The sequence below is a fragment of the Bufo bufo genome, chromosome 4, assembly GCF_905171765.1.
Source record: "Bufo bufo chromosome 4, aBufBuf1.1, whole genome shotgun sequence".
Lineage (NCBI taxonomy): Eukaryota > Metazoa > Chordata > Amphibia > Anura > Bufonidae > Bufo > Bufo bufo.
In genome coordinates this window covers 448,436,711-448,452,364 of record NC_053392.1, presented here as the reverse complement: position 1 = coordinate 448,452,364, position 15,654 = coordinate 448,436,711, and the positions used below count along the sequence as shown (strand labels likewise).

The following is a 15,654-nucleotide window of genomic DNA, read 5'->3' as shown; positions in this document are numbered from 1 at the left end:
GTCCCTGGGAGAAACACCGGCTGTGCCCCCTGTTGTTGGGGTTCCCCATCTATTATTAATACAGTTTCCCAGGCTCGGGATAGGGTTGGGTCCCGGTGTTATGCAGTACCAAAATTATCCCAGGAGACATTGAGGTCGGCTAGTTCTGGACCTGCCGGCAAGTCCTCCCTGTCTCCCACCATCACACTTAGCGGGGTTGTCTCCCCCTCTTCCACCGAAGTGGCAGTCACCCCTACAGCTGGCCCTTCAGACTCAGGTTCCCAGGGTTCTGGTGTCCCCCCTGAGCTGGGTCACTCTGCTAGGGTTACATCTGTCTCACGGGGAACGGTAACTTTCGTATCCGACCATAATGCAGGGAAACCAGAGAAGTCTCTTCCAATTATTAGTTCATACGATAACTTTGTGGCAACTGCCATCTCATGAGTCCACCTGTGGGCCACCGTTGATAGAGAGACCAGGGAGGTGGGATAGTCTTTTAAGTCCCCATTAATGCACACAACGCCGACCTTTCACCCAGTATACTCGATGGGCCTCACCAGGGCAGCTCTTACCAGGGACACCAGGCTACCTGAACCACCAGAGTGTCCCCCTCTTGCACCTGGCACAGGTGGCTATTGGCTACAGTCTCGGAGGTACCTGGGGAACACAGGTTCCTGGCATACAATGAGTGGCGGTAGCCATAGTTGGTATCCATGGGTTCACCTCGATGGGGACAGTCGGCCCTCATGTGTCCAGGCTCATCACACTGCCAGCAAACCACCGGGGCTGGGTCTGCAGGGGATACTTCCCGGGCGGGTTTGGCTGGCATCAGCCGCCGAGTCTGGGGTAGATATTTCCGGGGATTGACTGGCCCCCTCCCACAAGAACCCACCTGCAGATTTCTGGTGGCCTCGAAGCGCTACACCAGGTCGACCATATTTAAGGCATTACCAGGAGATGCCTGGCCGATCCAGTGCTGGTGAGGGTACGGCAAAGCCCTCCAAAAGACGGTCCAGCATAGCAGTGGGAGTCAATATGTCAGACTGCAGCCATTTCTGCAACCGGTGCAGCAGGTCATAATATTATGGTCTGGCGGGTTCAGCCGAGTTAAATTCCCACTGGTGCACCCGCTTAGCACGGACCAATACATTCACCCCCAGTCTCGTCAGGATCTCACCTTTTACGGTCGGGTAGTCGGCCGCTTGAACATCCGGATTATCAAAAAACACTTGCTGGGGCCCAGATGCCAGGAACGGAGCGACGACTGATCTCGGGGTAACTTCTCCCTCACGGCCACCTTTTCGAACATCGCCAGATAGGTCTCGACGTCAATCGAGGGGGACATCTTAGGGATCACCACACGGACAGCTTTCCGGGTATTGTGGACGATCTGGGAGGCTCCGGCAGCTTGCAATGCTATTACATGCTGTAATAGCAGCTGGTTAGTTTCCTGCTGCTGCTTGTTAGCCTCCTGCTGCTGCAAGTTAACCTCCACGAGGGCTTTCGCAACCAACTCCATTTTGTCAGGGGACACGGGTCGTATCTTGCCGGCTTAATATAAGACATGCATTTGAGCCCGGGAAAAACAAAAACCTTTCAGCCTTCAGGCCAGCCTCACTGAGTTTGCCCGCATCCTCCACCAATTGTGGAGTTTTGCTCTGGTAGACAGGCTAGCGGACGCAGTATAGAGGCAATCACAAAGTCTTTAACTTAAACAGTTCGGTGTTTATTCACACATAAGGAAACACAAAATGACCGTTCAGTCTTGGTGTTTGTTTACACCATGCAATGTCCAGAGAAGAAAATCTTCACCTGGTTAGCAGTCTTTCCCCCAGCCGTCCACAACAGGCTTTAGGTGCCTTTTTTCCAGCATGCGACTTTCAAGCCTTTAGCATGGCACCAATTCACAGATCCCAACACAGAGTCTTCACAGCTTCCCTGTCAGATTGAGGATCAACCACACCCAGCTGAGATTGCTGGCTGGGTGTCATGGTCTTACCTGCTTGCTGCTCTCCTTCGTTTGACATGTGCTGGCGGCCATCTTGGTTTCTTGTAGCCTTCCACCCTGCGGCTCCTCCTTCCCCTGGGAGGAGCTGGATGCCTAGCTCATATATATAGGAGGTCTGTGGCTTCAGTTCCTTGCTTGGTCCCCTTGTGTTCACATGCTTCTAAGACTGCTGCTTCTGGTTCCTGATCCTGGCTTCGTCTGACTACCCTTCTGGTTCCTGATCCTGGCTTCGTCTGACTACCCTGCTGGTTCCTGATCCTGGTTTCGTCTGACTACCCTGCTGGTTCCTGATCCTGGCTTCGTCTGACTACCCTGCTGGTTCCTGATCCTGGCTTCGTCTGACTACCCTTCTGGTTCCTGACCTCTGGCTTCGCAAAGACTCTGCTCGGTTTCACCATCCGTTTGGACTTTTGCTTTACAGCTTTATTTTCAATAAAGCCTTCTTATTTTCACTTATCTCTTGTTGTACGTCTGGTTCATGGTTCCGTGACATTAGGACCAAGCCATGAATTCTGACGGTACAGGGCCATCCTCGCTACCCACGCTGGTTGCCAGACTTGATCAGCAGGATCACCTGTTGGGTCGGTTCGCTGTGGCGTTGCAAACCCTGCTTGAACGCACGGCTCATTTCGCTCCCGTTGCCGATGGGTCGGTTGTCGCTCCTGGGCTCGCTCCTACTGCCGCTCCGGTTGTTGCGCCAGAGTCTACCCCGACACCTGTTGTTGCGCCTGCGGTGTTTCGGGGTATGACCGGTTCTGCCCCTCTTCCACAGCGCTTTGGGGGAGAGCCAACTCAGTGCCGAGGTTTCCTTAACCAGGTGGGCATTTATTTCGAGTTACTGCCACATGCCTTTCCTACTGAGAGATCAAAGGTGGGCTTCTTGATCTCGCTGCTCTCGGACAAGGCCTTGGCCTGGGCCAGCCCTTTATGGGAGAACAACAATCCGGTGGTTGCCGAGTTTTCCGGTTTTGTTGCTTCTCTTCGGAAGGTATTCGATGTGCCGGCTTGTGCTGCCTCTGCTGCGAAGCTCCTTATGTCCATCAGACAGGGTTCACGATCCGTAGCTGAATACGCCATTGAGTTTCGTACCCTGGCAGCAGAGGTGGGCTGGAATAATGAGGCTCTGGTCGCTGCTTTCTCTCATGGTCTCTCGGATGCCTTGAAGGATGAGGTTGCAGCTAAGGACCTACCAGTTGAGCTCGAGTCTCTTATTTCTTTCCTGATTTTGATTGACACCAGACTCAGGGAGAGACCTTCCTTTAAGGAGAACCTGCGGAGGTCTTCTAACAGATTGGTGCCTACGTTTGCTGTCCCACCCGTGCCTCCCTCTCCTCCCACGCCTCCTGGGGATGACTTGTCTGGGGGTGAACCCATGCAGCTGGGGTTTGCTCGCCTGTCCGAGGGGGAGAGGGCACTCCGGAGACGTGAGGGCCGATGCATGTACTGTGGTCTCGGTGGGCATTTTCGGTTGGCATGTCCGAACCGTCCGGGAAACGCTCGTACCCTGAGATCCTGTCGGGGGCAGATCTTGGGTGGAGTCTCCTCGTCCCCGGTTTCCCGTGTTGACAAACCACTGATCACTGTTGTCCTCTCCTGGGTCGGGGGCTCGGTGACGACCCAGGCGTTGGTGGACTCTGGTGCTGGTGGTTTGTTCATTGATAGTGTGTTCGCTGCCGCCAATTCCATTCCTCTGCAGGCTCGAGGTTCCCCACTGGCTCTTGAGGCGATAGACGGCAGACCCCTTCTGCCGCCACACGTGACTCATGAGACCCTTCCAGTGGGGATAGCCATTGGTGCCGTTCACAGAGAGTCGGTCTGCCTCCAGGTTATTTCGTCTCCACACTACTCGGTGGTCTTGGGGTACCCCTGGCTCCAGAAGCATAATCCGACTTTCGATTGGAGATCGGTCGAGATCCTCTCGTGGTCACCGCAGTGTGGGGCTAGTTGCATCCATGGGTCTGTCAAGTTGCTGTGTACTTCCTCGGACTCTCTGTTGCCTCCTGAATATGAGGAGTACCGGGATGTATTCGATAAGGTGCGCGCGGTTGCCCTACCTCCGCACCGCCCATATGATTGTGCCATAGAGTTACAATCTGGTGCCGTTCCTCCTCGTGGCAAGGTCTATCCACTGTCGGTAGCGGAGAATGAGGCCATGGAGGAGTACGTGAGGGAGGCGCTTTCACGCCGACACATTCGCAAATCTTCGTCCCCGGCAGGGGCTGGATTTTTCTTTGTGAAAAAGAAGGGCGGTGAGTTGAGGCCTTGCATCGATTACAGGGGTCTCAATCGCATCACGATCAAGAACGCTTACCCGATACCCTTGATTTCCGAGCTGTTCGATCGCCTTAAAGGGGCCACGGTCTTTACCAAACTCGACCTGAGGGCGGCATATAACCTGGTAAGGATCAAGGCGGGCGATGAGTGGAAGACCGCGTTTAACACCAGGACCGGTCATTACGAATCCTTGGTTATGCCCTTTGGGTTGTGCAATGCGCCCGCAGTCTTTCAGGAATTCATCAACGATGTTTTCCGTGACCTGTTGCAGCAGTGTGTGGTAGTCTATTTGGATGACATCTTGGTATATTCTGAATCCATGGAGGCCCACATTCTGGATGTCAGACGAGTGTTGCAACGGTTACGAGAGAACAAGCTGTTCGGTAAGCTTGAGAAATGCGAATTTCACCGATCCCAGGTAACCTTCTTAGGTTACATCATTTCCGCTGAGGGGTTCTCCATGGATCCTGAGAAGGTTTCGGCTGTCTTACAGTGGCCCCAGCCCAGTGGTCTTCGTTCCCTGCAGCGCTTTTTGGGCTTCGCCAATTATTATCGGAAGTTCATCAGGGACTTTTCCATGCTGGCCAAGCCTCTCACGGATCTGACCAGGAAGGGCAGTAATTCCCAGGTCTGGCCGCTCGAGGCCATCCGAGCTTTTGAGGCCCTAAAGTCCGCCTTTGTGTCGGCTCCGATTCTGTCGCATCCCAACCCTGGGTTGCCCTTTGTCCTCGAGGTGGACGCGTCTGAGACGGGAGTAGGCGCCCTTCTGTCTCAGCGTAGAACACCAGAGGGTCCTCTGCTTCCTTGTGGGTTTTACTCCCGGAAACTGTCTTCCGCGGAGTGCAACTATCAGATTGGTGACAGGGAGTTATTGGCCATCGTGCAGGCCCTTAAAGAATGGAGGCACTTGCTCGAGGGTTCGGTGGTTCCGGTTCTCATCCTGACGGACCACAAGAATCTGACCTACCTTTCTGAGGCCAAGAGATTGACACCACGTCAGGCCAGATGGGCTCTGTTCTTGTCACGTTTTAATTACGTGGTCTCCTACCTACCCGGTTCCAAGAACATCAGGGCGGATGCCTTATCACGGCAGTACTCCGAGCTGTCCAGGGAGGAGTCGATTCCGACTTCGGTCATACCTCCGAATCAGATCCTGGCCGCCATTCGCACCAGCCTGACCTCTCCCCTGGGTGAGCAGATTTTGGCGGCTCAATCTGGTGCTCCCTCTGGGAGACCCAACGGCAGATGTTTTGTGCCTGAGGAGTTGCGCACTCGGTTGTTGCGAACCTACCATAACTCCAAGACCGCGGGGCATCCTGGAAAGAATCAGCTGTCCTGGGCTGTTTCACGTCTGTTCTGGTGGCCTTCCCTACGTTCCGACATCGCCGCATATGTAGCGGCATGCTCCGTTTGTGCCCAGAGTAAGTCCCCTCGGCACCTTCCGTTGGGCCTTCTGCAACCCATAGCCACCGGGGAGCGTCCATGGTCACACCTGGGGATGGATTTCATTGTGGACCTCCCTGCATCCCGAGGCCATACGGTCATTCTCATGATTGTGGATCGGTTTTCCAAAATGTGCCACTGTGTTCCTCTCAAGAAGTTACCCTCTGCACAAGAGTTGGCCACGATTTTTGCCAGGGAGGTCTTCCGGTTGCACGGTTTGCCTAAGGAGATTGTGTCGGATCGGGGGAGTCAGTTTGTGTCCAGGTTCTGGCGCGCCTTTTGCTCCCAGTTGGGGATTCATCTCTCCTTCTCCTCGGCCTACCACCCTCAGTCCAATGGGGCCGCAGAACGATCCAATCAGGCCTTGGAGCAATTCCTTCGTTGCTATGTCTCCGATCACCAAGACAATTGGGTTGACCTCCTGCCTTGGGCTGAGTTTGCCAGGAACACGGCGGTGAACTCTTCCTCTGGGACGTCTCCCTTCATGGCCAATTATGGGTTCCAACCTGCCGTGTTACCGGAGGTATTCTCTCCCCAGGATATTCCGGCTGTGGAGGATCACCTTTCCGTCCTACGTGCTTCTTGGGTACAGATACAGAAGTCCCTTGAGGTCTCTGCGCAGCGCCAGAGACTCCAGGCTGATCGCAGACGAGCGCCTGCTCCTTCCTACCAGGTCGGAGACCGTGTATGGTTGTCCACCCGCAACCTCAACCTTCGAGTGCCCACTCCCAAGCTGGCGCCTCGCTTTGTTGGTCCCTTCCGAGTGCTTCGCAGGGTAAACCCGGTAGCCTATGCCCTTGCGCTTCCTCCTGGCATGCGGATCTCCAACGTGTTTCATGTCTCCCTGTTGAAGCCACTGGTGTGTAATCGTTTCACTTCCTCGGTTCCTCGGCCTCGTCCGGTCCAAGTGGGCAATCGTGAGGAATATGAGGTGAGCAATATCCTGGACTCACGCCTGGTCCGCGGTCGGTTGCAGTTTTTGGTCCATTGGCGTGGTTATGGTCCAGAGGAGCGTTCCTGGGTTCCCTCCGCAGATGTCCATGCTCCTGCCTTGCTCCGAGCCTTCCACGCACGCTTCCCTCAGAAACCGTTTTGTGCTCCGCGGAGGAGGGGCCCTTGAGGGGGAGGTACTGTCATGGTCTTACCTGCTTGCTGCTCTCCTTCGTTTGACATGTGCTGGCGGCCATCTTGGTTTCTTGTAGCCTTCCACCCTGCGGCTCCTCCTTCCCCTGGGAGGAGCTGGATGCCTAGCTCATATATATAGGAGGTCTGTGGCTTCAGTTCCTTGCTTGGTCCCCTTGTGTTCACATGCTTCTAAGACTGCTGCTGCTTCTGGTTCCTGATCCTGGCTTCGTCTGACTACCCTTCTGGTTCCTGATCCTGGCTTCGTCTGACTACCCTGCTGGTTCCTGATCCTGGTTTCGTCTGACTACCCTGCTGGTTCCTGATCCTGGCTTCGTCTGACTACCCTGCTGGTTCCTGATCCTGGCTTCGTCTGACTACCCTTCTGGTTCCTGACCTCTGGCTTCGCAAAGACTCTGCTCGGTTTCACCATCCGTTTGGACTTTTGCTTTACAGCTTTATTTTCAATAAAGCCTTCTTATTTTCACTTATCTCTTGTTGTACGTCTGGTTCATGGTTCCGTGACACTGGGTTTTATATAGGCCAATAAAGACCCGGCCTGGAGCATGGGGAGAAGCCACCCACACAGCACTTTGGCTACTCCCAGTAAGAGCTGGCCCAGATAGGCTTTACAGCCATACTAACAACAAACATTGTCAATCAGCAATAGCTGCCGCTGACACTTAAAACTACCCGCTCTTATCTCACTGAGGCCAGGAACCTCGTTGACACATTCCTTTCATCAATGACTGACCCCTTGAGCCTTCCTACACTTGTTATAGATTACAAAAATCTAACTGCAGCACAGAGTGGGGAACTGAGACCGTCATAAAAAGCTGTTCTTAGTAAATATGCCTTATTGATAGATCATAGAGATAGAAATAGATTGATAGATATGAGAGATAGTTTATAGATACAGTGAGGAATAGAAGTATTTGAACACCCTGTAATTTTGCAAGTTCTCCCACTTAGAAATCATGGAGGGGTCTGAAATTCACATTGTAGGTGCATTCCCACTCTGAGAGACAGAATTTAAAAAAACATTTCAGGAAATTACATTTGTATGATTTTTAAAGAATTTATTTGTCTTGCACTGCTGAACATAAGTATTTGAACATCTGAAAAAATGTGTTAATATTTGGTACAGAAACCTTTGTTTGCAATTATAGAGGTCAAACGTTTACTGTAGTTCTTGACCAGGTTTGCACACACTTCAACAGGGATTTTGGCCTACTCCTCCACACAGATCTCCAGGTTGGGGGCTGTCACTGAGCAACACAGAGTTTCAGCTCCCTCCAAAGATGTTCTATTGGATTTAGGTCTGAAGACTGGCTAGGCCACCCCAGAACCTTGATATGCTTCTTACGGATCCACTCCTTGGCTTTGTGCTTCAGCTCGTTGTCATGTTAGAAGACCCAGCCACGACCCATCTTCAATGCTCTGACTGAGGGAAGGAGGTTGTTGCTCAAAATCTCACAATAAATGGCCCCATTCCTCCTCTCTTCCTTAATACAGTGCAGTCATCCTGTCCCCTCCGCAGAAAAGCACCTCCAAAGCATGATGTTACCACCCCCATGCTTCACAGTAGGGATGGCGTTCTTGGGATGCAACTCATCCTTCTTTTTCCTCCAAACACAGCGAGTGAAGTTTAGACGAAAAAGTTCTACTTTGGTCTCATCTGACCACATGACTTTCTCCCATGTCTCCTCTGGATCATCCAGATGGTAACTGGCAAACTTCAGACTTCGCTGGACATGTGATGACTTGAGCAGGGGAACCGTCCGTGCAATGCATGATTTGAAACCATGACGACGTAGTGTTCTACCGACAGTGACCTTTGAAACTGTGGTCCCAGCTCTCTTCATGTCATTTACCAGCTCCTCCCTTGTAGTTCTGGACTGATTCCTCCCCTTTCTTATCATCAGTGATACCTTACGAGGTGAGATCTTGCATGGAGCCCCTGTCTGGGGGAGACTGACAGTCATCTTTATTCTCTTCCATTTTCTAACAATTGCTCCAACAGTTGATCTATTTTTACCAAGCTGCTTGACTATTGCCCCTTAGCCCTTTTCCAGGTTCACAATTTTGTCTATGGTGTCTTTTGACAGCTCTTTGGTCTTGCCCATGGTAGTAGTTGGCGTCTGACTGACTGTGGGGTGGACAGGTGTCTTTAAAGGGCTCAGATAGGTGCTACTAAGTTAGATTAATGAGTGGAGTAGAGGTGGACTTTTTAAAGGCACAGTAACAGGTCTTTGAGAGACAGAATTCTTGCTGTTTCTCAGGTGTTCAAATACTTATGTTCAGCAGTGCAAGACAAATAAATTCTTTAAAAATCATACAATGTGATTTTCAGATTTTCTTAATTTTATTCTGTCTCTGAGTGGGAATGCACCTACAATGTGAATTTCAGACCCCTCCATGATCTCTAAGTAGGAGAAATCGCAGGGTGTTCGAATACTTCTGTTCCTCACTTTAAATAGATAGATAGATCGATAGGAGATAGATAGATATAAGATAGATAGGAGATAGATAGATAGATAGATAGGAGATAGATAGAAAGATAGCTACATAGATAGATAATAGATAGATATGAGATAGGTAGATGGATACATAGCTAGATATGAGATAGATAGATAGACAGACAACACAATGTAGGTGATGTCACGGATCAGCGGGTGTGAACCCAATGTGCCACTGACTGGCTATACTCTGGAGAGGCGTGTCTAAGCAACTACCTGGTATTCACTAGAGCCTCTGATGGTAAGGATAGACTTGAGCCGTTAGGGTAGTTTCCAGGGGCTACTCCAGAGCAATCCCTGAGTCAGTGGAAGCTGGTCTGGGCGGGCCAGGAGGTACCTGAGTAGGTACCAGAAGTGCAAGCATAGTCAGACGGGCATAGACATTACCAAGAGCAACGATGCAGCCGCTGTTACTGGTGAGAAATGTGAACCCAGGTGTTTGCTAGCCAATGGCTATGTGTGACATAAGTATTTTAATATCTGACATTTGTCAAGGTATGAGTTGGATTTAGGGGCAGAGAGGAGACACAGGGTGGAAGGGTTTCTACCCAGGGGCATAATGGAGACACAAGGTGTCAGAGACGATGTTGGGGGCAGGGAGGAGATAGAAGGTGGCAGGGGCGATGTTAGCGGCAGTGAGGAGACAGGTCCCTCTTCTCCCCAGGACCTCTTGCAGATTGTGTGCCCCCCTTTCCTATCTTGTGTGGGAAAGGTGGATGATACAAGTCACAAAACTGAAGCTGCCCCTGGTACAGAACAAAAGCAGCAGCCTCAGAAACGACCCCAGGATGTAAGAGTTAAGAGTGAAACTTACAGACCAGAGTCATAGTCATAAATCACAAGAGATGTTGCAGTGTTTGCTTCCAAGTTAAAGAATTCCTACAGTCAAGGGCTTCACCTCCCCCATACACGCACATCAAGAAAGAGGGGTGAAAAGAACGCAGCACTTAGACTGTCATGGGTTCCCAACAAGGACGAGGTGCCTTCTTAGTGGCATTTGGACCTGACAGCCGCTACCTGCCTGCAGAGTTCACACATGCTGCAGGACTGCCACAAACACATCTATGAAATATTCACCCATCCCCACAGATGTAGCTCAGGACATGCCGACTTCTCCTCAATAGCTCTGAGTAGGGCCAGCACTGACACGTCCTGAGCTGGTCTTACGCAGTGACACATCGAGTGCAGAGTATGAGTACTGTGCCTCAGTAGCAGTGAGGGGAAGGTCCTAATCTGATCTTCCTCCCTAACACAGCGCATAGAGTACTGACCTAATCGGTACTCTGTGCACTGTCACTATGTAAAGGATCAGCTGTGCAGCGCTGCCGCCCCCCACTCCCACCAACATGGTGCCGCCTGAGGCAACTGCCTCACCTTGCCTCATTAGTGGTGCGCCCCTGCCTATAAGTAATGGACAGCTATCGCTGTATGCACAGTCGTAGCAGGAAGGCTGTATATCACTGATAGGACTGAATCTTTTACTATAAAACTATATATCAATCTACTCAGCTCCACCTGCTCTATAACATGCTGGGCTGTTAAACATGATAGGTTCCTTTTAAATAACATTATTTTTTTATGTCTCCCTTTAACCCCACTTTGCTCTGTGATATACTATTACATGACGAATGCTGGTAGTTAACTCTGCTATAATAGTATGTCATGGTGGTGGCAGGGCCTCAGGAGCTGTGTCCACACCATCATTTGCAGGTGCCAATTATATTATACAGCTGGCACTTGGCTCTTATTTATCACAGTCAATAGTGATTGCAGCATCTAAGCAGTTATACATAGGGAGGGAACTCCGTCTGTCCTCCAATTGAAACCCCATTAATATAATGTCACGGATGAATGTCACGGATGGTGTAGCAGGAAACAATATGTAACAAATAAAGATCCGGCTGACTTGATCCCAAACTAAGGAACAAAAGGGTGAGCCCTATTAATGCCCTAGAGCTCTCCCTCACTGCTCGGCCCATGCAAAGATCTTAATGATAGAAAGTTGCATGTCCACGTACCTTAGACTGAGTGACACCTGCAAACCCTATAATAGTGAGGGGACACGACCACCGGCTCCCTGCACTCAATACGGAGGGAGTCAGGGTCACCTAGAATGAAGCCAACAGGAAGACACAAATACAGAAATAGACTTATCTTGAGGAACCAGCAGTAGCAACTTCAAGCAGTGAAACCAATCCAGGAAGTAGTATAAACCGCAAAGTGAAGCAATATGGGAGGAGATATATAGGGAGGCAATCACTGCTTAATAGATGACAGCTGACAGAGGGAGAAAAATTTAATTTCTGGAACCGCAAACACACATTTCTCCAGTTTAGCGTACAATTTATTCTCCCGCAGAATGAGCAAGACCTGACGTAGGTGGTCCCTATGAGTTTTGAAATCAGGAGAAAAAATCAAAATGTCATCTAGATACACTAGTACAAATTTCCCCATTAAATGATATAAAATGCTGTTCACAAAATGTTGGAAGACGGCTGTAGCATTCATCAAACCAAAAGGCATAACCAAATTCTCAAAATGGCCCTCAGGGGTATTGAAGGCCGTCTTCCATTCGTCCCCTTCTCTGACCCTGACCAGGTTGTATGCCCCTCTTAAATCCAACTTGGAAAAAACTTTAGCCCCAACAATCTGGTTAAACAGGTCTGGGATCAGAGGAAGCGGATAAGGGTCACGAATTGTGATACTGTTCAGCTCCCTGAAATCCAGACATGGTCTTAAAGAACCATCTTTTTTCTTAACAAAAAAGAAACCAGCGGCAACAGGTGACTTCGAGGGTCGTATGTGTCCCTTTCTCAGGCTCTCAGAGATATAAGAACGCATAGCGACCCTTTCAGGTTGGGAGAGATTGTATAAACGAGATTTAGGCAGCTTGGCGCCTGGGATGAGATTAATAGGGCAATCGTACTCCCGGTGAGGGGGCAGCTCCTGAACACCACTCTCAGAAAACACATCAGAAAATTCAGAAAGAAAAGATGGTACAGTCTTAGTAGAAACCTCTGAAAGAGACATCGAGAGGCAATTCTCTCTGCAAAAGTCACTCCAACCATTTATTTGCCTTGCTTGCCATTCAATGGTGGGGTTATGTTTAGTGAGCCAGGGTACCCCTAACACTAGAGGAGTAGGTAACCTGCCTAGGATGAAACATGACACATCCTCAACATGAGCATCACCCACAGTCAAACCGATATTGTGAACTAAGCGCTTTAATGATTTTTTAGAAAGTGGAGCGGAATCAATAGCAAAAACAGGTATGTCCTTTCCCAAAGTGCATACCTGGAAACCATATGTTATAGCAAATTGATTATCAATGAGATTGACAGCTGCTCCACTATCTACAAAAATCTCACAAACCATGTTCTTGCTCTCTAGCGCCTCCCTGGCAGGTAGGACAAAACGGGAACTACAAGTAAACGGAAAACCTTCAATTTCCTCATCAACCTTGCCAATAGTAACAGATGGAACATTTTTAGAGGACTTTTTCTTTTTGTTTCTTTTCTTATTCTCTAAAAACTCCCTGAATCTCCTAGAGGGACAAACATTTGCCAAATGATTTATACCTCCACAACAGAAACAAACCCTCCTCTGAGAGCTGAATCCTCTGTTGTTAGAGGCAATCAAACCCAGCTGCATGGCCTCCTGCTCAAAGGGGATTGAGAGAGACTGAGACCCCTGCGCACTGAATGAGACCACCCCACTGTCCTTGGAGTGAGTATGACAGGAAGGAGTGATCTCTCCTCTCTCTCTAAGACGCCTGTCAATACTAACAGCCCGAGACATGGCGGACTCCAAGGAGGTAGGTCTCTCATGAAAGGCAAATGCATCCTTCAATCCCTCTGAAAGACCATGGCAAAATTGACTTCGGAATGCAGCATCATTCCAACCAGTATCAGCTGCCCATCTCCGAAATTCTGAACAGTATAACTCTGCAGATTGTTTTCCCTGGCATAAAAGACGCAGTTTACATTCAGCCAGAGCAACACGATCCGGATCATCATATATCTGACCCAGGGCTACAAAAAATTCATCCACTGATCAGAGGGGCCGTGCCCCCACCGGCAGCGAAAAGGCCCAAGACTGAGTGTTATCCCTGAGCAGTGAGATGATGATCCCCACCCTCTGCTCCTCATCACCAGAGGAATGGGGAAGTAGGCGAAAATGGAGTTTGCAAGCCTCTCTAAAACAAACAAAATTCTCACTACCCCCAGAGAAGGTATCTGGAAGCGAGATCTTAGGCTCAGAACAAACTCCATGAACGCAAGCAGAACCGGTCACCTGAAACTGAGATACAGTTTTACGGAGCTCTGCGACCTCCAGTGAAAGACCACGCATGCGGTCCGTCAAGGCTAAAATTGGATCCATGCTTAAGACGTGAGGGGACACGACCACCGGCTCCCTGCACTCAATACGGAGGGAGTCAGGGTCATCTAGAATAAAGCCAACAGGAAGACACAAATACAGAAATAGACTTATCTTGAGGAGCCAGCAGTAGCAACTTCAAGCAGTGAAACCAATCCAGGAAGTAGTATAAATCGCAAAGTGAAGCAGTATGGGAGGAGATATATAGGGAGGCAATCACTGCTAATAGATGACAGCTGGGAGAGGGAGAAGAGATGTCAAAGTGAAAGCAAAACAAAAGAACATCATGCAGTAGGTACTGAAGAACGTCTATCAGAACTTCTCAGAGATCTGGCGGTGACATATAATCACAGGGTACCAAGTAGTTTGCATGGCAGCCAAAAAACTTCTAAAGGCCCCCAGGGCTGACATATCCTGGCAGGATATAACAGAGTACCTGTTAGAGTGACTATGCACTGTAATACAGAATAGAAGCACTACAGTGTATAGTACAAGCAGTCAAAAGATCGTAGGTTCAAGTCTCCAAAGAAGACCAAAAAAATTGGAAAAAAAGTCTACATTTTTAAAAATCTTAAGAAGAAAACAAATATAAAAAAACAAAAACAAAAAAACATAGATACCATATTTTTCGGCATATAAGACTCTCTGGCCCATAAAACGCACCTAGATTTTAGAGGGGGACAATAAGAATTATTATTTTTTCATTACACCTCAGGTCAGTCCACCAATCAGACCCCCAATGTTAATAAGACCCCAAAAAGAACTCAGATCAGACCCCCAATCAGACCTCAGCTCAGACCCCAATGTGAATGACCCCCAATAAGACCTCAGATAAGAGCCCCATGCCTCTCATTAGCCCCCATATGCTTCTCTTCAGCCCCCATAAGCCTTTCTTCAGCCCCCATATGCCTCCATCCCTGAAATAAATAAAAAAAAACACTTACCGGTACCTTTCCTGCTCTGGACGCCGCCGCTCCTCACCGCCAGCGCTCGGTAATCCTCCTGTTCAGTCTGCTGTGTGTGGCGTGCACAGTGTAAGGTCACAATGCGCCCTCACATGTGTGCAGCCTTCACAGCAGAGCACCGAGGACCAGGAAGAGGTGAGTATAGCGCTTTCACCGCTTCCCGGTCCACCAGTACTATTCAGCGCTTCCATAATGGAAGCACTTGATTAGTATTCGCCCCATAAGACGCAGGGGCGAAAAATATGGTATCTCTTTTATATAAATTAATTTCTGTCTGTTGTCTGTCTGTGCTATATGTTTATGTTTGTTGTTCAGTTAACAAAATGCAAAGTGAATGAACAAAAAATAAATCTAAATAAAATCAATATTTGGCATACACAAACTTTTTGAAGGAACTCGGCAGGTTTGTCCCAAACATCTTTAAGAACTAACCACATATCTTTTGTGGCTGCTCAAATCCTTCTGTTTCTTCATGTAAACCCAGACAAACTCAATAATGTTGTATGTGTATGGGTCATATCATGACTTCCAGGGTTCTTTTTCTTCTTTTTGCCAAAGATAGTTCTGACTTTTTGCCAAAGATTATCTGACTAATTTCTGTCCAATCAGGCCAATAGTTGGTGTGTAAAACCAAAGATGTGTGTGTGTGTGTAATCAGCAATCTGACTGGTCAGAAAATCTGTCAGATAATCTGTTGGTAATACAGCCCTTAATTACATTATTAAATACAGCCCAAAGATGTGTGTGTGTGTGTAATCGGCAATCTGACTGGTCAGAAAATCTGTCAGATAATCTGTTGGTAATACAGCCCTTAATTACATTATTAAATACAGCCCTGACATTGACTGTATGTTTGAGGTTGTTGTCCTGCTGCTTCATCCACAGCGACCAGAAATATTAAAGTATCCTTTTATTTAACTCAAAAAGTGAAAGTTATAAAAAAGTAAATCACAATGGCAGAATTGTG

The 15,654-nt window shown here is 49.0% G+C and overlaps 1 protein-coding gene across 1 annotated transcript in view; it reads left to right on the top strand.

Annotated features, from left to right (window-relative positions):
- The window catches only part of SMOC2 (SPARC related modular calcium binding 2), a 500,318-nt gene that overhangs the window by 157,380 nt on the left and 327,284 nt on the right, over positions 1-15,654 (top strand). The gene's annotated exons all lie outside the window — the stretch shown is intronic.